Consider the following 22,141-nt stretch of genomic DNA (forward strand, 5'->3'; position numbering starts at 1 on the left):
CACACAGTCTGCTATCACCCACATCTAATACAGGAGAAATGTAGGAGGTGGCTTTACAGTTTGAGCACCTGTAGAAGATTTGACTGGTTCGATGGCAGTTTTATAAGATGATCTAAGCAAATAGTAAGAACTGTAACAAACTGAAATCATCACTTTTGATAGGAGGGGACTATGATCACAGAATCAGAACTGCATTTGGCAAATTTAAGGGTCAATGCCATGCAGTGATATGTTTTAAATGACCAGGGCATCCATAGATGTTGTTTTGCAATGTTGCAAATTTACCAAATGTAAAAATGTAAAATATTTTTAACATTCGATTGCCAAAAAAATAGAATCAGGGATTTCCTACTTGTTACAAGGCATACCGTATATTTCACAGTTTAATCAAACCAAACAAGTTGGCTTCATAGGCTAGAATCTAGCTTTACTGTTAAGCAATATACTTTATTGCTCATGCTTCTTTTGTCATGATAATTTCACTGTGTGCGCAATTAATTATGCAATGAAATTATCTTGATAAGTACTACTTAAAAGATGATGCAGACTTTTGTTGGAGTTGTGTTGCATTGGGTGTGCCGGTTTAGGTTGTACAAGGGCTTCTAAAGCATATTTAACAATATTAAACACACACACACACACACACACACACACACACACACACACACACACAATATTTTGTTAAGGGTCTGGCGGCTAGTCGCCCATCTGGGACTGAAGATAACCCTCCGGTACCCACTGGTGTAGCAGTGTGGAGTGTATGTGTGTATATGTGTGTGTTTATATGAGCTTGTGTGCACAGCTAACCCTTTCTTTCTCTCCGTCTCTCCCTCTTTCTTTCTCTGTCGTCTGGGGTTGCAGAGGACAAAATGTGTTGCTGAGCACCGGACTTCAACATCTGTGCAGAAATCTGTGTGTGTCTATATGTGTAGTCAGGGATAGCTATGGGAAAGGATTAGGACAGCTTTAAACAGGCTTTGTTTAATAAGCAGCACAACGGCTGCTCCGGATGGGAAACCACCTACTCCCGTACACACACACATATACACACATATGCACACACACACCCATGCAGAACACTACACCCACATAGTAAAGATATGAATATAGGCTAAAAAAAATTTGGACCACTGGTTTCTTATGGTGGAATCTGGGTTATGGTCAGTGCACTGTATTTATGTGTGCATGTGATGGTGTGTGTGTCTGTGTGTGTTTTAGTGTGTTGAGGTTCTGTTCCAGGGATTGGGGTGCCTGGCTGTGGTAATTGGGACCGATGGAGCTGAAAGCAAGGGATGAACCAGGGGATAAAGGATGGATAAAGGAAAGGATGGAACTGTGCACATTGCCCAAGGAGCTTTTTGCTGATTGGCTCAGAGTGACCGCCTCTGTGTGTATTCATGTGTATGTGTGTATGTACGTGTGCATTTTTGTGCGTATGTATCCCTGCAGATGTGCGAAGCTTAGCAATTTTCTCAGCGGACCAATTAGATGCAAGGAGTTTGGTCCCCAGGTGTGAAAGCCTCTTCCTGGTAATTTGGGAGCTTGATTAGTGGGTGTATTAACTGTGTTTTAACCAATGTGGCTGTGGGTGTGTGAATTTGCTCGCACCCTCTTCTGTGTGTGTGTATAGGAGAGAGATTAAAGTTGGCTTTCAGCAATTTGTGCTTACTTTTGAGGCTAAATCTTTGCGCCCGATTCTAGTCAGTGAAGTGATGCTAATTCAGCTAACGTAGCCCCAAAGAGGAGGCGATGAAACCCATCCCTCTACTTAATGCATGCAAATGGATTCCTCATTCAGAGATTTCACTATCAGAACATTGTTTCTCAACTAGGTCAGTGGAATCAGACAGGCATAGATATGGAGCTAAAGGCATAGAAGGACTTAAAGGAAGAACTGCAGCAGTGCTGTTATCCCACAGAAGCAGCATGCCAGAAACAAGCCCTCGAATAAAGGAAATTGTTGATGAAAGTGTGATGGGGTTGTGTAGGAAAGAAGGAAGAGAAGGCAATGATAGGAATGGAGAGGGCCAGATGAGAGAGGTGAGGCCTGCCTCTGAACACCACTCCTGGGAACATAAATGCTTCTTCTTCAGTAAACAGTGAATAATTCATCTAGTTACACATATGCACGCACGCACGCACGCACACACACACACACACACACACACACAAAACTCAAAAATCATATTCATGTCATAGACAGGCCATTTTTACAGCAGACAGACAGCCCAAGTCAGTGTGGAGCTTTTATTATTCACTAGCTCATGAACTCTGCAGGACCCTTCACTCTTTGACTGTCTGCACGTGTGCACATGTGTGTACTTGGGCCTGGGTGTGCGTGTGCACGCGTGCACAATTTGTGTTTGTGCGTATTTGTGGCATGTAGCAGTTTCATTTCTCCACATCTGTGAGGGTGAAAAGGAGGACAGAGAAGAGAGGCACGCAACGTTCCCCTATCCGTAACCCCGAGGCGTGCTCATGCAACACGCGCATGCACGCAGAAATGGCTTCTCTGGCTTTATCCCAGAAGCAAGTATGGACTTCCATTTTGCCAGGACCTCCTGTATATATAACAGCAACAAAAATATCAATCCAGGGTTGCACAATTTACCCACATATTTCTCACATATGAACATGTGTTCACAAACACATGGCATGCAGACACAAACAGCGCAGAGGCAGCATTGTGAAGGTGGAATTCTTTTGGACACTCAAATACTTTAATTCCAGCTAAAACTTTAATTCCTATTTGTTACATGCAGATAACTTATTGTAATTCTGCTGCAGAATAAAAGGCCATTTTAAAAATATCTATTTTATTCCTAACTTCAGTCTGTGAATTGTTTTTATGCTAATGTCGAGAAAATCACCACAGCTGTGTGCTAAGGTGTCAGACTCTGTCTCTTCACAAAGCGAATGAGGAACACTGTGAAAGACAATAAACGCTAGTGTCTTTCATTGCTTTTTGTTCAGTATTTGATCACAGGAGTATTTCACATTTTAAACTGAACCAAATATGAAGCGAGTGCCTTGACATGGTAATGAGGTACATGAGGAGGAAATGAGTTTGACTCTGAGTGAGTTCAGTCTTGTCTGTATGTGTGTGTGTGTGTGTGTGTGTGCGTGTTGTATAAAATGAGTGATGTGTCTGATCCTAACCTTTGCCCCAGAATGCTATGGACACCTGTCTTCCCACGCAAGATTCTCCAGGACTCTCCTGTCCAATGCAGGCCTGATTTATTAGACCCCAAGGGCTTCCTCCTGCTTGCTTTCTGTCTGTCTCATATTCTTCTTCTTTCTCCCTCTCTGACACACACTCACATATACAGACACACAGACAACCATCATGACAGACCATAGAGAGAAAAGGAGAGAAATGGCTCCTGACATTTTTCCTCTTTTAACTGGAGCTCTGCAGCATTCTCTGTCATAGAGCCCCTGAGGGTAGGACATCCAACAAAGGGAGAACCTTTCACACTTTATTGTCTTTTACCACAGAGAGCTCATATCTCTTTTCTCACACTCTCACTCCATCTTCCTTCTTTTTCACACTTCTCTCACATTCCTTCTATTCATCATCTTTACCACTTTTCCTCAGTCTCTGTACATCTTTTTCCATATCTATATTTCATAACTTATGGTTTGACAATGCCCTTTGAGTATGCCAGCTTGTCAAAAATACTGAAAGGCCGAGGGGGGGGGATGGGGGCAGAGCATAGAGGAAGGCAGAGACTGCAGAGCAGCTCACAAACATATTGAGTTGGAGGGAAAAGAGCTGGACCTCTGTCTCAAACCAAACAGCAGTCTGTCAGATCAGAGGGATGTTTAAAATGCTTATATACAGGTGCAGCTCGAACAGCAATCTGCACTTACAAAGCAAGAAGAACTGAATTGTGCTCGAAGGATCACACGATAATAAACCTATGGGCTCAAATTGTGGTCATAAATATTTTGTACTTGTAAATCAGGATTTGTATGTGTAAAAAGAATTTGTGTGTGCGTAAAAAAGATTTGTATGTGGACTTAGCCAAAAAAAATACGTGTGAAACTCTGCAAGTTGCAAGTACGAATTTTGACCCTACTTTTCTTCCTTTCATCTGATTGGCCAATGTCATGTCAATGGAGCTTCAGGTCCTTGAAGGGAATAAATGCCCTTTTACATGCCAGCCCAGCGTTTTCCTTCATCACCATCACCTTTGGTTTACGTGCCTAATACAGGGACTTCCACAGCCTTTTCAACAGCGCTGCGGAGCGCGGAGGGGGCAGTGTTTTGGAAATGACAGTCTTCACTAGTGGGGATAGTTACAAAGCTTTCTTCGTTATGAATTAGCATACATGTTTTTAATGAACATTTGAAGAACTAGCAAAAAAACCAAACTCTTCTAGAGGACATAAAGTCCGAGATAGAAACGACAAGGAGCAGGTGCATCTAGTACAGGTAGAGCTGCTGCAAAAACTCACAGAGCTAGTGATGTTCGATTTGTGAACGAAACGTTCAATGCTCGAGAATCACTTTACTGACTCGTGAATCATGATTCACAAGCGCAACTGACTCACTGACTCATCCCTGTTGCTGTTAGCAAACTAATTCCATTAGTAGAAATACATCTAGCTTATAATTAAAATTGTGGGGGAAAAAACAACAGCCAGTTTCTTAACAAAAACATTTCTGCTCTGAACTGGAAGAAAAAACCCTGAGTAGAAGCTCACATCAGGGTTTTAATAGTTTTGCAATTTTCATTAGTTTTTATTTTTATTTAGTTTTGACTTCAGAATTTAAATTATATATCAACTTTAATTAGTTTTTACAAATTGTTTGCTAGTTTAGTTTTTATTTTTTTGAAAATCCTTAGTTTCAGTTTAGTTTTGATTAGTTTCAGTTATAGTTTTAGTTGTGTTTGCAAAAATTAAGTGTAACAAAATCCCAGTTTCATCATATCAGTCATGCTCTTCTGCTTATCCTTGGGTATGTTGCTATTCCAGCTACCATACCCTGCACCCTGGACAGGTCGCCTGTCTGTCGCAGGGCTAACACGCAGAGACAGACAACTCACATTTCCACCTATGGGTTCCTTAAATAAATAAATAAATACATAAATAAATAAATAAAGGCAGATGAACAACCATTGATACCAGGCAACTATAAAATGTATATCTTGGCCTCAATGAGACTATTAACTCTTGCAGCACCGGGTGTTCGTAATTTTGGTTCAAGTGAATTGATAAACTTTTTGAAGGCAATTGACTCACACAGTTATGTAGATATCCCCGTCCTGTTGTCTCGGGATGCATCACGCTGCCTTGCCTGGGGTTAGCTTCTGTTTTCTGGGGATGAGGGTTGAGTGTGCTCCCTTACCTTCTCAAGGTAAGCTAGGTTAGCCTTCTTGTGTGAGCTTTTCAAGTGCACTTTAAGGTTTGTGGGATTTTTTTCCCTTTAGAAATGTCCCTCATAATTTGTCTCTTTCCACTACAAGACACTTGCTTTATCCAAAACACAGACATATTCAAAGTAATCCCAAATTGGACTCTGGCGCTTTCTCCCGACTTTTCCTGACATGATTCTGCGCGTGGACGGAGCAGCAACACAGACGACTCAACTAACGTACTGCCACCTGCTGGCATAATGAGACAGCTAGAAAAAAATCTGGAAACTAAACTTCATTTTCACCCTTGACTATTGTATGACACGCACACATCAATGAAAACTAAACACATTTTTGCTATAAATTCAGTTAATTTTAGTTAGTTTTGTGAACACTCATTACAGTTTTTGTTAGTTTTCCTTTTTTTGTTTTTATTTTTATTTCCGTTAACGAAAATGTTTTTTCACTTCTAGTTTTCGTTATTTCGTTAGTTTTCGTTAACGATAATAACCTTGGCTCACATCAAGACAATAGCTCCTCGGTTCACAGTAGCATCGCTGAGCTAACATGCTAACAGCACATTTGAGTTACTCCCTCCCTCCCTTGCTGTGCTGAATCATAGAGTAAGCGAATCACTCAGGACTCACTCACCCCCTCCCTCCTGGCTCACAGCTCAAACAAGTACTGAATCGTAGCATAGACCAGGGGTCAGCAACCTTTCACATCCAAAGAGCCATTTGGACCCGGTTTCCACGCAAACGAAAACACTGGGAGCCGCAAATACTTTTTGACATCTAAAATGAAGATAACACTGTATATATTGTTTTTTACCTTTATGCTTTGTGTGAACAACTAAGGTGTGTTGCTTATAAAATCCTTGAAGTGCTACAGAGAAAATTACATTTTATTTACGTAATTAACACATTTTGAACTCTTAAAAAAAATATAACAAAAGGAAAGACACCCAGCTGAACTAAAATGATCCAGCAAACAAAAACTGTTGTGAGCCGCCCCCCTCATATAGCCTTTGGGCTTTTGGAGCCTTGACCTGAAGCACTATGCTGCTAAAAGATGAAAAATTGATATTTGCAAAATTCTGCCTAAATATGTATTTTACCTGGTTAATGTGTGTGGCGGGGCGTGGTCTGCAGCGCCGCTGCAGGGGAGGCGACGCACCTGAGCGGCACCCGCAATCACGCCTCGCCGCCTTAACGTCTGTGCTATCTATGCTGTTGTGTTGGTATGTGTCGGGCTGTGAGCTGAAAAGCTACAGCCTACAGCAACTGTGTGTGAAAAGTGGTCAATAAAGAGATGCTGAAAAGCGTGTTCATGCAAACAGCGTCGGGTCTGCCGTAGTATGTTTACAATGGAACTTCTGCTCCTGAACCTGTAAGCTGTCATCTGTGAGGCGTGAGCGGTGTTTGTTTTTAACATAGTTCACGGTGGAGAACAGCTGCTGACATAGTGTGGATCCGAAGATCCATAATTGGCCTACCTGGGGTTGAAAGTCTCGATAAATGCACGGCGTTTCGGCAGGTATACCGGCTTCCGCGAGTGTGACGCTTATTTTGAGCGATGAAAAAATAATAGAATATAATTGTATTTTTATATTTCAGTATCACAATAATCTTCCAATTTAGAACTACAAGTTAAAAAAGAACTAACATAAATAAATTACACTTCAGCTAAATACTTCTAATTTATTTTCCCAAACCACGCGGAGCCGCACTATAAGGACTAAAGAGCCGCATGTGGCTCCGGAGCTGCAGGTTGCCGAGCCCTGGCACAGACGAATCACTCACTCACCCCCTCCCTCCTGGCTCACAGCTTTTTCTTCTTGGTTGACAACCAATGTTAAGGCGCATTACCGTCCCCTGGCTCACAGCTCAGTGGACATTTAGATGAGAAAATATATATTTGACACATTTAAAGAAAATACTAATAAAATAAAATAAAAATTAATAAATGTTCCCTTTTGCTTTTCCTTTTTGCTCTATAAAATAATTGTTTTCTTTTACAATCATTCATCTTAGCAGTAGGATTTACATGAAAAGAGAAACAAATTAAGTTTGAGTGAAATATATACATTTTTGCACTCTCAACTGACTCAATGACTCAAATGACTCAAGACACTCGATTCACTTTGGTGAGTGACTCATTAAAACTCGATTCAGTAAAAAGAATCGAATTTACCATCACTACACAGAGCTCAGCAGCCAGCGCAACAAATTCTGGATCCTTTGCTTTTAGTTAGCATTAGCAGCACATCCTGCGTCCGATGTGAAAGGACCTTTATGCTGAGCACTGTGACTCACAGCAATGGTCCCGGGTCAGCCCTGACTTTGTGTTAAACTAATCCTAAAGTAATAATGGTATTTCTAACCACTGATATACCACAACTTCATCCTTTCAACAGCTGCTGAAAGTTAGGGGACATAGCTTCTAGATATTTATATAGAGATCCTCCAGCTTCAAACTGTATTACCCTTCAAGGACCTGCAGTTCAAAAAAGCGCCCCTCCAACAGCCAAATCCATCTGTTCTCTGATTGGATAGCTAAATTTGTGATTGACATGACATTGACCAATCAGATGAAAGGAAGAAAAATGGGGATCAAAATTCTGAAAAACTGCTGTTCACAAATGCTGAACTTAACTTGCACTTTGTTCTCTCCCTGTTAAATACGGCAGCTGGCCCTTTAGTTACCAGAACACTTTGCAACAGACTGCACATAAACAGTTTCTGTGTTTGCTGATGTTTGTTGAGCTGATAAAAATGTTGCATCGGAAAAAAAAAAAAAACGTATTTCCTTAACGTTCACTCCTCTTGGGCAGGGCTAGCTAAATGCTAAAGTATCGAGACCACAACTTACAGACACCTGCACTCATTCCAGCACACTCTGATCCCCGAGTATAAACGCTATAAATTATACTGCTAATGAGCCTGTATTGAAAGTATAATGAGTAGAAAGTACAGATATTTGTCCAGAATATGTAGGGAGTGAAAAAAAAAAGTTGTCAGGAAAAAAAATACTCAAATAAAGAATAGATACCTGAAAGTTATACTTGAGCACAGAAACAAAGTTTTTGTACTTCATTAATTCTCACCTCTGACATTATGTTAACACAGACCTGAATGCTCCAGAGCAGCAGCTTCCCAAAACCTCTGCTTTTTTGAGGTGGTCACACTTGCTGATGATCATTAAATCGACTCCATGTGATTAGCGGGGCCTGGCTGCTACTTACCATCTTAATTCCTGTGGAAGCAGTTAAGGTGTACTTAGCTTTCTTTTTCATGACTGTACATGTGGACTCCCTTCAGCAGTACTGCTGGTGGGTGCATGATGTGGACAGCTACTGGCAGCAGCCGAGCAAACAAGCTGTAATGTTGCTTTCAGTGCACTGCATTCAAAGCACACACTTCATGGCACCCATTCAGCGCTGCTTGAGCGAACAAGACTCACGTCATATTCTTCAGTTGCAGACTCTGTTTGTTCAGTTAACCTTTCTCTGAAAACATGAATGAGTTCAATGCACAGCACTGGCTTCAAGGCATGGCGTGATAAATGGGTTTGTTGATAGCTCTGAATGCTCCCCTAATACACACAAATTCTTGCAGGGCCACAGGTGACCTCATTTGATTTACAGTACATGTTCCCTGATGAAATGCATGCATTTATGTGCATTTTCTTCCAAACTGAAGCTGGGTTGGAGCAGCGTTTACTCCAGTAGAGTTCTTACTGCACAGCAGGAAATCTATTGGGCAATTTGTGGACTTCGGTATTGGCTTTTTGTATTTTTTTCACATGGTTATTTAAAGTAGTTCAGTAAAATGAATAATTTATTTGCAGGGATACGGAGGAAAGCACACTGCACTGCTCGAAATTACAGGAAATAATATCCTATTTTGAAATATGAGTCTTACGATTGGAATCATCACTTTAAAATCTAACAATTACTCAGCTTCAAATTTGACACATAGATGATTCATCGCTTTCATAATGCAGGCTTCCTTTATACATCCGAATTTTCTCCAAGGTGCATAAATAATTTCTAAAAGTTTGTTTTTCAAAGAATTTTTTTGTTTGTTTTGAATTTGAATTTGATAAAATCCAATTTTCATCTTTCCCTTTGTCAATCCAGTTTTTAATCTTTTGTCGTTTTTTTCATTGTCCCGATTTTAGCTGCAGTGCCATAATCTGATCATAGAGAGAACAAATGATTTCAGAAGATAAGTTGCTGAAACAGACAAAGACAGAAAAAAACAAAACATATTCAAGATTAAAAAGCCTTGCGTGGTAATAATACAACCAAGACTTCAGCTTGTAGCTTTGCAAAAGAGACAAATTCATGTTTTTATCAATAATGTAACATAACTTTTCCATCATCCACAATAAAATACTGCAAAACTATAAAATAAATATAGAGTTCCCTTCATGCTGCTCCCAGTGTCTCCATGCATGAGTGTATACAATTCCTACTATGCACTTGCAAACCAACCACAGTTCAAGTTGTGTACGGTGTAATGTGCGCACACATCAGTGCGCACACACAGACATCCAGTAGGACCAGGGCAGGGGTTAAAAATGGCTCAGAGCGACTTTCATCTGAGGTAACCGTTTCCCTGTGGACTTCTTGCCCTTTTGCAGCCAGCACAATTTCTCTGAGAGAAGAAACTCACAGCACCATTATTTTCATGTTCCACGCAGGAGACAGAGAGCTTCAGGAAGTAAATGGCTTGACACAGCTGGTATCTTCTGGTCTGAGTTGGGGGTAGGCTAATCAATACCACCGAAGGAGATCAATCCCGCTGTGTATCTCTGAGTGGTTTTCATGCTGCGTGTATTTGTGTGTGTAATTTTGCAGGTGGTCATGGTGTTGTAGCTGTTATAAGACCTAATGAGAGACCACCTGACAACAAAGCTTAGGGTCTGCATACTGCCCAAGCAGTTTTTAGTTTTTTTTTATTGTGTGCACCATGGATTCGTACGCGGGGGAATGTGAATGTGTGTTACATCGGTGTGTGTTTGCATGTGTGAGTGTGAGAGCTGTACCCAGGTGCACCGCCTGAAGGTTGGTGGGGTGAGCAGAGAATTTGTGTATCCTTGTGTCTCAGTGTGTCTGAAAAGATGACAGGGTACATCAGGGGGATTTTTTCCCAAAACCCCAGAAGAAGGAGGTCAAATTCAAAATACAGAGTGAGAAGGAAAAAAACGAAGAAAAAGAAAACAAAGAAAGAATAAAAAAAAAAATGCAGACTGGGGGCATTTTTATGCAAATACTGATCAGTAGAACTGACACTGGAAATTTTACCAAAATTTGTTCAATCACTAGAAAGAATAATCTGTACTGAATATTGCAGGGAGAGAACAAAAACATATAATCAGTATGTTTCTTTGTTTTAGTTTTTCTAATTCACATGGTCATAAGCTTCTCATGCTGTCATTTCTGTGTCAGTTTCACTCTTCTTAAACCCACAGTCGTGGGTTTTTCCATTGTTTTCAAGATGTGGACTACATTTATGGTTTTGAAAAGCGAAGATAATGAGATGCTGCACAAACATAAAGATACAGAGAGAAGGGAGACACCTGCAAGGCCGATTGCCTGCCCTGCTCCATTATTCTGTTTAGCCCCCTGGTGACTGGGCGTGTGTGTGGTTGTGAATGAGCTTGTAAAATAACGGGAGAACACACATGCGCACACACACGCACGTGCATCCTGCAGCTTTACAAAAACATACACTCTCGCAACCATGTGCAGACACAATGGTGTCTGAATATTTCTCAACACTCGGGCCTTGAGGACAGCAGGATAAATCATGTGTGCAGATATTTGGGTCTCAGGCCGAGGTTCCATCTGAATAAGCAATCAGCGAAAGCTGTGGGTGACGTGTGAACATGCATGTGTCCGTTTTTGTTTTGGCTTCAGTTATATTTGTGGAAATTTATGAACTGAAAGGCTAACCATGTGTTTTTTCTCAAGAAAAAGTCTGAGCGCTTGTGGTTGGTGTCATTTCTGCCCAAATACATGATAATAAGTAGCGTAATAAAATGCAACATGAAACTGTGGGCCAAATATTCAAAATGATGTATGATTTTATAAAAATACATGAACTGAAACTTCAGCTTTTATTTCAAAAAATCCGCTGCCCTCCCCAGGCAGTAAGCTCTCATTTAGTCCAGATTTTACTTTGTGATATAACATGCGTTTCAAATCTGTCTCAATTAATTAAACCGGCTTATTATCATTTTGCCCCAATGCTTCATCCTGATAAATGGTCAGTCCTCAATGCTAATTTATGTGTCTTTTTTTAAAGATGGATTTAAATGAGGAAATCAGACATGAAAATTATCCCTGATGGATGACGTCTTTTGAGCTTTGATCATGGAGCCATTTGCTCCTTTCATTAAACTGGCCTGCTTTCATCTGTCTTGACATAAACACCAAACAACTAAACAAGTTCTGAAAAATGAGACCTCAAGTCAGATTAATGATGTGGAAGTCACACATTGTTTATAGAGGCCATTAATTAGAAAAAAAAAAGTTATTATTATTTCTAAATACTTTAAAGGCGGTAAGAGACATTATACATGTTAATTTGATTGCTGATACAAATTTAACCTTAAAATGTCCCAGTGAAACAGGAGGTGTTAGCTTTATAGCCTTATGTAGCTCATTCAATTTAAAGCAGTTAAATCCAGTTTTTCCAGTTTCATTGTTCAGACAATATCAACATAATCATGGGCAGACAGAATTTTAGATTGAACAACAATCTTAACGACTAGAAGAAAGGACACATTTGTTTCTGCTTCGGTTTTCATGACAGGCGTTCCCCATAGCTCTTAAAGCAAGTCAAGTATCCAGCCAGAATCTCAGTATTGTCTAAACCCAGCTTTACTGTATCAGAATGTTCATTTTTTTATTCAAATATTAATTAAACATAAAAAAATCAACAGTCAGCACTGACCTTGTTGACCGTTTTTAAGGACAGTGGGGCATTTAAATGTGTTTCGGACACCCTTCGCTCCCCACCCTTCGCTCGGCCTGGGTGGGTCTGACTGCGGGGTGCCAAAAGTGGTGTCTGTGGCCAGTGATGTGAATTGACATGCTGTTTAAAAATGGATCAGTCTAAATTATTCAGTCTGTTATTTTAGCATCAGCATTCAATGATGATGTCTCGTTGTCACGGAAACATAGTCCCATGATCCCGAGCCCACAGCTGAGTCCCCTCTGGAGGAGGGGAGAGAAAGAGATGCCCTGTAGCAGTCTCATCATTTCAACAGAAACCGAGAAGAAAACAAATAGTGTAACTATGGTGTCAGTGCCCATATGAAAAAAAATGTCTTTTCTAGAGAGTAAAAGACTATTTATATGTGCCCACTGGCAGCACAGTGCTAGTAAGGCTGACAGAAAATGGTATAAAATATTATGTGGTGTATAGCGTGAGCCACATGTAGAGGAAACACAATACCTGCCTGAAACTGATGAATACATGCAGGTGCGTCTCTGCCGCTGGCTTTTTTCCTCCTTCAGTCTCTCTCATTTAGAGCACACAACACACAGGATGGGTCCCAGGCTGCACTGGTCAAACTTTATGGATCTCCAGCGAGACATGAACACATGGAACAGTCATCTAGTTTCCAGCTGCTGGTGTGGAGCTTTTCTCAACCTCTCGCTAGGATCCTCTCTGTCTCTGCTGCATCTGGCAGCTGGCACTTCGTGCACTGGACATTTCTCAGCGAGGAAGAAATTGTAATAATTGTCAGCAAGCTCTGCATGTGTCTTCGCGCCTAAAAGTCTAAAAGTGCTTTTGTGTGTGTACAGTAAATATTTCTTTGTGTTCGGTTAGGCTGAGAAATTGCTCAGAGAACAGCTGGGGATTCAGACACTGATTCTGTCTTCCTCCTACAGTAAATGCTGGGATTTACACTCTGCCCAAAGCCCAGACACACAGCACTCTTGTGCCAAGAAGAACATGCATATGCATGCAATCATAAGCACATATTCACACAAAGGACTCGCCAACTTCCAAAGCTTGCATCACACATTTCAGGTGATTTCATCATCTGTTAGTCATTTTTTATCCTAAGCTTTTCACCTTAAACAAACAACCATAATACACACGTTGATTTCAGAAAAAGGAAAAAGTGAGGAGCACTGTCTCTCGTGTAGAAATTGGTTTCTGTTCGAGCAGCTTTTGTTACCTGCTGTTTCAATCTGTTTCTGTTTCACTCAGCAGCATTTTAACAAGTCATACTCAAACCGTCCTCAAACAAGCGTGCAGTATTAGAGGATACTGAAGCACAAAGAGAGGGTGTGACAGCTTTCCTAAATAACACAGACAATTTACTTTAGCTGATGCATAAGCTAATGTTGTGTTCACCATTACCCCCTCCCCCCAAAAAAGAAGACACCTCTGATAACAGGTCACATTTAAACAAAATAAATATTTCACTCGTCATTTGAGATGCCACAAAGCACAAAACTTAATACCAGTTGGAATATGTTAATTCCCGCTGCAGCCATTTGGAGACACGCAGCCTGCTGTCTTCACAGTGTGAATCCAAATCCCACCATCCCAATCCAGCTTTCATCCCTGACTGTCAGCAGATGAGAGCTTCGTACACCTCTAGCAACTCACCCGGTGTGTGTATTTTTGTATGTTTGTGTGTACCCACCGAGGAGCTTGCTGTGCAAGCATATTCACAGCCAGAATTTCTGACAAGCCTAATGAATCTCCAGAGACCCACTACCTGCTAGCTCTCTCTTGTTCTGTCTTGTCTCCATTGTTCTCTCGCTCAGTTTTCTACCTTCTTGCACCCCCCACCCCTCCTTCCTCTTGCTGTTTGTCTGCTTAAACTGGCGCTGCCTCTCTTGCTGCAGCCGGTTCTGCCTCCATCAGCTAACAAGCTCCCTTCTTCTCTTCTGAGTGTCCACCTTATACTCTCCTCATTGACTCCCACAGAAGTAAATGGCCCAAGAGAGACCTTGATGTTGATGGGGGTGTGACAAATTGCTGAATTTCTCTCTCGTCATTGCCGAATGTGATTCAAACTTCTGCCATGTGTGAGAGGGAACCTCCTTCTAGAAAAGCTTTTAATTATAAGTACCAGTGGTTTATTAGTCATGCCTCAGCTCAGCTTGTCTGCCTAAAATCCATTACCTATGCCTGAGGAGGCCTCGTTAGTTCACAATTGATTGCATAATTACACAGCATTATGATACATTGGCCTCATCGTGTGGTAATCACAGTAATTAGGGAAATAATGTCTACATGAGGTCTACATGGGCAAGGAGGCAGAAGATCCATGACTGTGGAGAACAAAAGAACCCAATCCAGTTGCTCCAACATCCACCTTAAATGTCCCTTAAAGCACAAACACGAATGTGCACACATGTATATTTACATAGACTGCTCCAAAATGTCAGTCAGGAAGTTGTGACAGCGTTGCTGATCTGTTGTCTCACTCAAACTGAGGGGAAGTGAGCGCACACAGAGCATGAGTAATGAAACGCTTCACACTCATTTGGCTTTTGCACTTCAAATGAGATTGGCACAGTGCAGCATCTAAAACACAACCATTAGATCTATAATGACTCCGCAGCCTACTCCCCATGGACTGACTACTCGCGCAGACACACACACACAGACACACACACACACACACAGAACCCTTCCAACCCCCAAATAGTCTATGCATTATGCATCCCACCCATCTGCCACTTTGTGAGCACTCTATCCCAAGGGGAAGAGATGGGAGGAGAAGAGAGGGAGGCACTCACAGCTGGATAGAGGAAAGAGACCGGGCTTTTCCACCCTCTCACCCTCTCTCTTATATCTCCGTCAGGATATGAGCTGCTGGAATGTGAGGGGCTCACCTGTGTTTGGGCTACAGACAGGTATGAGCATATGGCTCGGGTGTGTGAGTGATTTATAGATGCCCATGTCTTTTCTCTCTGTACGTGTGTGTGTTGATGGAGGTTAGTGTCTACCACTCGATGATGTGCACAGCCCAGCAGTATGTGTAAGCTGACCATCTGTAACCACAAGACTCAACATATCTGAGAAGCTTCAGTGTTACACATTTATATTCATGTGTGGAAACCCATCAAAGAAACTTGGATGCGTGTGTGTGTGTGAGACAGGGAGATAGATGAGTGATATGCTTGTGTGTATGTGTGTGTAACGGGATCAAAGTAGTAGAACAATTATCACTATGATTAGATTCACAGGCTTTAAAATTTCCCAGTTTTTGGAAGCGCTGCGCTGGTGTGCACAAAAGCGTGTCTCTTTATCCTGAAATGATTGCTCAAGAATCACAAGGCCTCTGCTTTTTTAAGTCAATGCGAGCTGGCAAACCGACTGACAAAACAAGTTTAGCTGCAGAGCGAGCGGGAGGTGAGAGAGAGGCAGTTTAAATAGCGCGTCTTTGTCTCGCAGCTGCCAAACATTCACCCTGACCCAAACCAAACTGCAACCCCATGATCCTCATCTGCCCTATTACATCCCTCAGCTGTTTCCTCTTCACTGCTCTGCGTGTGCAAATGTGCGTGTTTTTGCCCAGAGAAAACAGAGGCTTCATTGTCACCGCGTCGTCTGATGCAGCTGTGTGGCTTCAGATGTTTTTACACAAAGGATGAAATGATAGATGAGTGAAAGGAAGAGAGAAATGATGAAGAAAACAGAAAAAAGAATGTGTGAATTTGACAAAACTCTCTTGTTTGTTTATCTGAGGTTTATCCATGACATCTTTCTTACTCCATTTGTGGCAAGAAAAAAAATGAAAAATCAGTAGAACAGGCTCGTGTCCCAGCGGAGCAGGAAAACATTTGATAACACGAATGTTTAGAAAGTCCATATTTCGAACGCCAGTGTTTGTTTTGATCTAAAATTAATCTGGGCTAAAATGCTGATATATTGATTTGAGCTTTAATGAACACAAACTAAGCAGCAGCAGTAGTTGAGGAAATATTTACATCCCTAAGAACTTATAACTTGGTCTAAAAATATCTTTGCCATCTAAGAGTGGCATCCACAGACTTGTAATATGAAATCCATGCTATCTATTAGCGTGCTTATGCATTTTAGGACATTATTTCATTCCACATATTATATTCCCACCAGTAATTTTATTAGTTACAGTATTAGTTACAGTAGGGGGTTGGAAGATACAAAAAGGTGCTCGAAACATCCCTCAGAGATTTTGGTCCATATTTACACGATAGAGTCACACAGTTGCTGCAGATTCATTTCTCATTACACCACATTCAAAAAGTGCTCTATTGCATAGAGATCCAGGAACTGTGTAGGCTGTTTGAGTTCAGTTAACTCACTGTCAACTTTAAGAAATCGGGTTGAAATGATTGGACCTTTTTGACATGGTCCGTTTTCCTGCTAAAAGCAGCCATCCAAAGATTGATACACTGTGGTCATAAAGAGATTAACTTGGTCAGCAGCAATACCTGGATAGGCTGCTGCATTGAAGCAATACTTGGTTTGTAGTAAGGGGGCCGAAGCGTGCCAAGAAAATGACACCACCACCAGCAGTCTAAGCCATCGATATAAGGCAGAATGGATTTATTCGTTTATAAATGATAAATAATCATATGTCCATGATTACTACCATCATCACCACTTCCATTATGAGTATGAACAGTTGCAAAACAAAAGGGGTGTGGGGAGGTGAGGCATGCTTCAAATCTAAACCACATTTCAATAGTGAAGGCGTTTAAAGATAAGCTATCTTATCTTTACTTCACATTTTTAATAGATTGATCAATGCCACAATGGCGTAATATTTTATATATACAAAATAAGGAAGTTTAAAAAAATGCTAATAAAGTAAATGTATCTTAAAGCTGTACTTATGCAGGTAGGGTAACTCTCCCAAAAGAGAAAGCACAGAGAAAGCACGAAGAGAGAGCGAGAGAAGGGAAGGCAGGTTTTTTATTTTGGTTTTATGCTAATGCCACTCAGTCAATACACATCAACGGACTGTGCGGGGATAAAGAGGCCGGGGCTGAGAGTGTAAGGAGAGAAGCATCAATGTGATAATCTCCCACTCTGGCCTCCATTAAAGGAATTCCCTCCCGCTGATCTGAGTTCTCTGATGACGTTACATTTCTCTTCAGCATTTTAAAAAGATAAACTTACCCCACGATAACAGTTCTTGCTTTTCTCCACTCTGACACTTTCTGCATTGAGGCACCTGAAACCACCCTCAGCCTCATTTGCCTTTTCTTTTTTTGTGAGTGGGCAGACACAGGATGGTCTGATAAGGCCAACTCAGGTAAAACACAACATGAGTTCGGCCTGGGAGAGAAACAGCTATCAAAAAGGCTATTAAAGGATTTGGTTTCCACTTGCGTTACGAGAGGCTTTGATAGCTGGATTTTATCTGCTTTGTTATCGTCTCACATCAGGAATACAAACACACACACACACCTGTGCGCTCCTCTTACCTTTACCACACATCTATGAGTCAGGAATCAGGTGTGTGGAGCTTTTGTGCGTGTGCTTTGGTGGCTGGCACAGAGAATGAGAAGGGCACAGTTTATTACAATGCTGCGTACGGTGAAGTGGTGGAATGTGATTAAGTCCAATTTTGGGCTACTTGTTCATTTTTTTGTTTTTACATAATGCTGTCTGATTGTGTTTCACAGTGTTTTCATGGCATCATTTGATCATTTCACTGTGTGACACTGTTGTTGTTTTTAATAAAAGAGCGTGATGCCCTCACACAAATTATAATACACTTGATTCCGCTTCCACATTTGACTTTATAATATCCTCCTAACCCCTTCAAAACATGTAAATATTCCAACTCATTTAAAATGCTATTCAGTTTTTCTAAACTGGCTCAGGCTGTAGAGCAGATCAACCTATGATCTCATGTTTGAATGTAAGATTCAAATTTAAATCATATGTAGATGATATGTTTGTGTAAATGGGTGAATTTATGCATGCAAGCACTTTGAGTTTCATCTTTCTGATGCTGCCATGTAATGTATGTGTTTCAAGATAAAGTGCACAGCAACACCCTGCAGGTAAAGCACATAAAAATAATCGATAATATATTTATAATATACAGCTGTATTTTTGTGTGTGTGTGTGTGTGTGTGTGCTGAAAACATGAGATTTTCACTTTAAACTGTTGAGCTTTTGAAAATAAGGGTTTAATTTTACACTGATGGCTTTAAAAAAAAGCACAAGTGTGGGAGTAATTTGATATTGTGCCTTTGATGCGTTTGCAACAATGCGAGCTGTCAAGACTTACACACTCTGGCACACTCACACATGAATACACAGGTGTATTATGGTGAGTGGTGCGAGCTGTTGAATGATAGGCTGTTTGCAGTAGAGAGGTTTAGGGGAGGTATAGGCAGAGGTGGAGAAAGGCAGAAGTGGAGATGGGAGGCAGAGGTGTGGAGGTGAAGACAAGCTGGAAGTTTGGAAACAGATGGCCTTTGTATGTAACACATGCATTCATGGACGGGTGTGTGAATGCATGTGTTACTGGACAAAGTGTGTGTGTGTGTGTGTGTGTGTGTGTGTGTGTGTGTGTGTGTGTGTGTGTGTGTGTTTGGAGGGGGGTGAGTTAATTTCGGTGTGCTCAGATCTCTGGTCTCAGCTGTGGTGTAATTGATTAAATAAATTAGTACAGAATATAGAATTAATGTTCATGAATGTTTGTGTGTGTGTGTGTGTGTGTGTGTGTGTGTGTGTGTGTGTGTGTGTGTCAGATGGGTTATTAGAATGAAATATGAAATTAGTCTTGATGAAAAGCACCAGATATGCGCACATGTAATTGAATTAACCAGTCTGTGCTCCGTGTGTCAGCATAAATGAAATGTTTACCTTGCGTGCTTCATCCTGCTGAGAGGTGCATCACAGACGGACCGGCCAGTCGGGAGGCTGTTCTACTGTCAAAAACACTGCTTGTTTAATTTCTGTCATAATAGGTATCCAGGATGTACAGCTGGGTGGGAAATTACAGTTAAATAACATTATGGGTCTTAGCAGGATGTTGGACCAGTAGGAGCCCTAAAACAGTTTTAGCCAGGCTCTGCTGGCAGGATGAACACCAGTCTTCCAAAAGAATTCACCTCATTTGGTGTTTTGATGGTAACGAGGAGCGCTGTCTAATGTACCAAGGTATATATGGACTATAGATGTTTTTAAGTTTTAAAATAATTTGATGGAATTATTTATTTATATATTATAGCCAGCAACTTAACAGCTAACTTAAATAGATTAGCCAACATTTTTCCTTCTCTTTTAAGTTGCTTATGTTCTTGGGCAGTTCAATCTAAATCTAATGTGTTATATTTTGTGAGTCATTTTTATTCTTGAAAGTGGTTAGGGCAGTTGCCTCACAGTAGTTAAGATCCTTGGTTCAAATCTGCAGCCTGGGGTCCATCTGTAGGAAGTTTACATGTTCTTCCCATGCCTGAGTGGATTCTCCCTGAATACTCTAGCTTCTGATAAAAGATGTATGTCTGCTTAACTAGTGTTTCTCCGTTAGCCCTGCAGGTCACATGTGACAGACTATCACCTCACGCTATGACAGTTTTGATGAGGGCAACTGCAACCCTGAAACGGATAAGCAGAAGAAAGTGGGTGAATGGTGGAAAAGTGCTGTTTGCTTCTAAATATAGTGGAGTAGAGGTATAAAATAGCATCACAACAGCAATACTTGAATTACCATAAAGTACCTTAAAACACTACCACTAATAAATGTCAATGTCAGTGATCATGAAACCATGTGATAACACCTCCTGCTCAAAAGTCTCTGTTTGAGGCTTCTATATCACAGGGATCTTGTGGTACTGCTAAAGTTCACTGCTGATCGGCGTCCACTTGTCCCCTAAGAGTTAAGGTTCGATACAAATCAGTGCAAGGCTGTTATGAGTGATCATAACAGTCTTATCTTATGATGTAATATGTCTCTCCTGGTAAGAGTGGTCTCTTTCATAGTGACAATAACCCCATCCACCAGACATGAGGGGGGTCACTAAACGATTTGATGATGATGGAAATCAAGTCAATTAAATGCTGTTTATGTATCACACTCATCACATCTCAGTCGAAATGAGCATCTATGGGATATTTTAAACTAGCTCTCTCAACCACCATCATCAAAACATCAAATGAGAAAATATATTTTGGAAGATCAGAGACTCAGAAATGTATGACTTCTGGACTCAACTCCAAGGTGAATTCAAGCTTTTCTTCTTACACTTTACATTGTTTTTTCCCCTTTAATTTTTTCTTTAAATATGCATGCACATACTACACATAGATGCATATGCTATTGTGTAGTATGCCAAAATTAGTTAAAAAGTATGAGCATACACATACTGCAAAGCAATATGTTACAAGATCTCCTCGGTCATCTCAGACAGCCTTCCTCACCAGCAGTGTGCACGTTATAAAAATCAGACACACATTATCTGCTCTGACCACACTCACTGTAAAATCTTCAAGAGTTCTGTGTTTAGTTTAGAGACGCATTCAGAGTGGCCGTGACTGAATCCGAGTCATGCTACAGCTGCTCTGACACACAGCACATAAAGTAGCCACAGAGCAGGGTTATTTGATGAGTGCTTGCTTATACTCGCATCCATATAAACAGGTTAAAGCCAGGGTTGTCGAGTTTGGCAGAACGTAATAGATAATAGAAGATTACACCAGGAAGCCCTGCACGTACGGACAGAGAACAAACACAGGGTAGATTTGCAGACTTAGTAAAAAATTATCTAACTGTAGATGCTTCGGTGCTTGCTTTGAAATTTACCCAATTGTAAACTTTACGTGAAAAAGCAGGCTTGGCTCAGTTTCAATTTTTTTTTTCTTTTTTTGTTGCTATTAAAGATCTTAAATCCACAACCTTCAGAAAGTTATTCATTTATGAATTACAGCTGGAACAATAAAGATAGCAAGGCACAAGTTACTTTGCATGTATTTAGTGGCTGTCATTATCTCTGTTTACACTCCCTCCTGAACTTTCGGCAGTTTTGTTCTTTTTACTTTACAGCATTACGATGGTTTCGGTGTGAACATGTTTGGACAGTGTGTTACAGACATCATCTGGGCATTGTGTTTAGTTCTGTGTCTGTCAACATTTTTTTTTTTCCAATAAGGTAAAGAAGGATACAAACTTATTAAATCAAGTTTAATGTACACTACATGTTTTTCCATTCAGTTTGTTTAATTCTTAGGAAGCACAAAATAAAAACTCAAGCATGGACTAAGCTACTGTTTCACTGAATAACAGCACACAAAACATCCAGCTAATTTCACTGATTAATTAATTATTAATTACAATACTGTGCAAAGGCCTTGAGTCTTTAGTTTTTGTATAATTTGGCATACCTCAGCCTTTTCTCTCAGTTTCCCTTTCTTAAGAATAGCTTCTTGACAGCCACCCTTCCACTGAAACCATTTCTGATGAGACTTAAGCAAACAGTAGATGGATGGAGTGCAGGGTCAGATGCATCTGTCAGGTCTTGTATCAGGTCTTTGCTGGATTTGTTCCTGTTTCTTAAAGACATGACTTTAGATACTTTTCGTCTGCTGAAGATCATTTTTAAGGTCTTTCACTTGTGCAGTTTCATTAACCCCCCCCCCAAATTTAAGGACACACAGCACATCATGTCAACTAAAGAAATTAAAACAAATGCTGTGTTTTTGAATCAAACTGCTAGTTTCCAAGTGGCTAAAGTTACAGTTTAAGTGTAGACACTACACTGGTGTTAGATACCAGTTTGTGCTTGAATG

The sequence above is a fragment of the Simochromis diagramma genome, unplaced genomic scaffold (assembly GCF_900408965.1).
Source record: "Simochromis diagramma unplaced genomic scaffold, fSimDia1.1 OVJJ01000822.1, whole genome shotgun sequence".
In the NCBI taxonomy this organism is placed as follows: Eukaryota; Metazoa; Chordata; class Actinopteri; order Cichliformes; family Cichlidae; genus Simochromis; species Simochromis diagramma.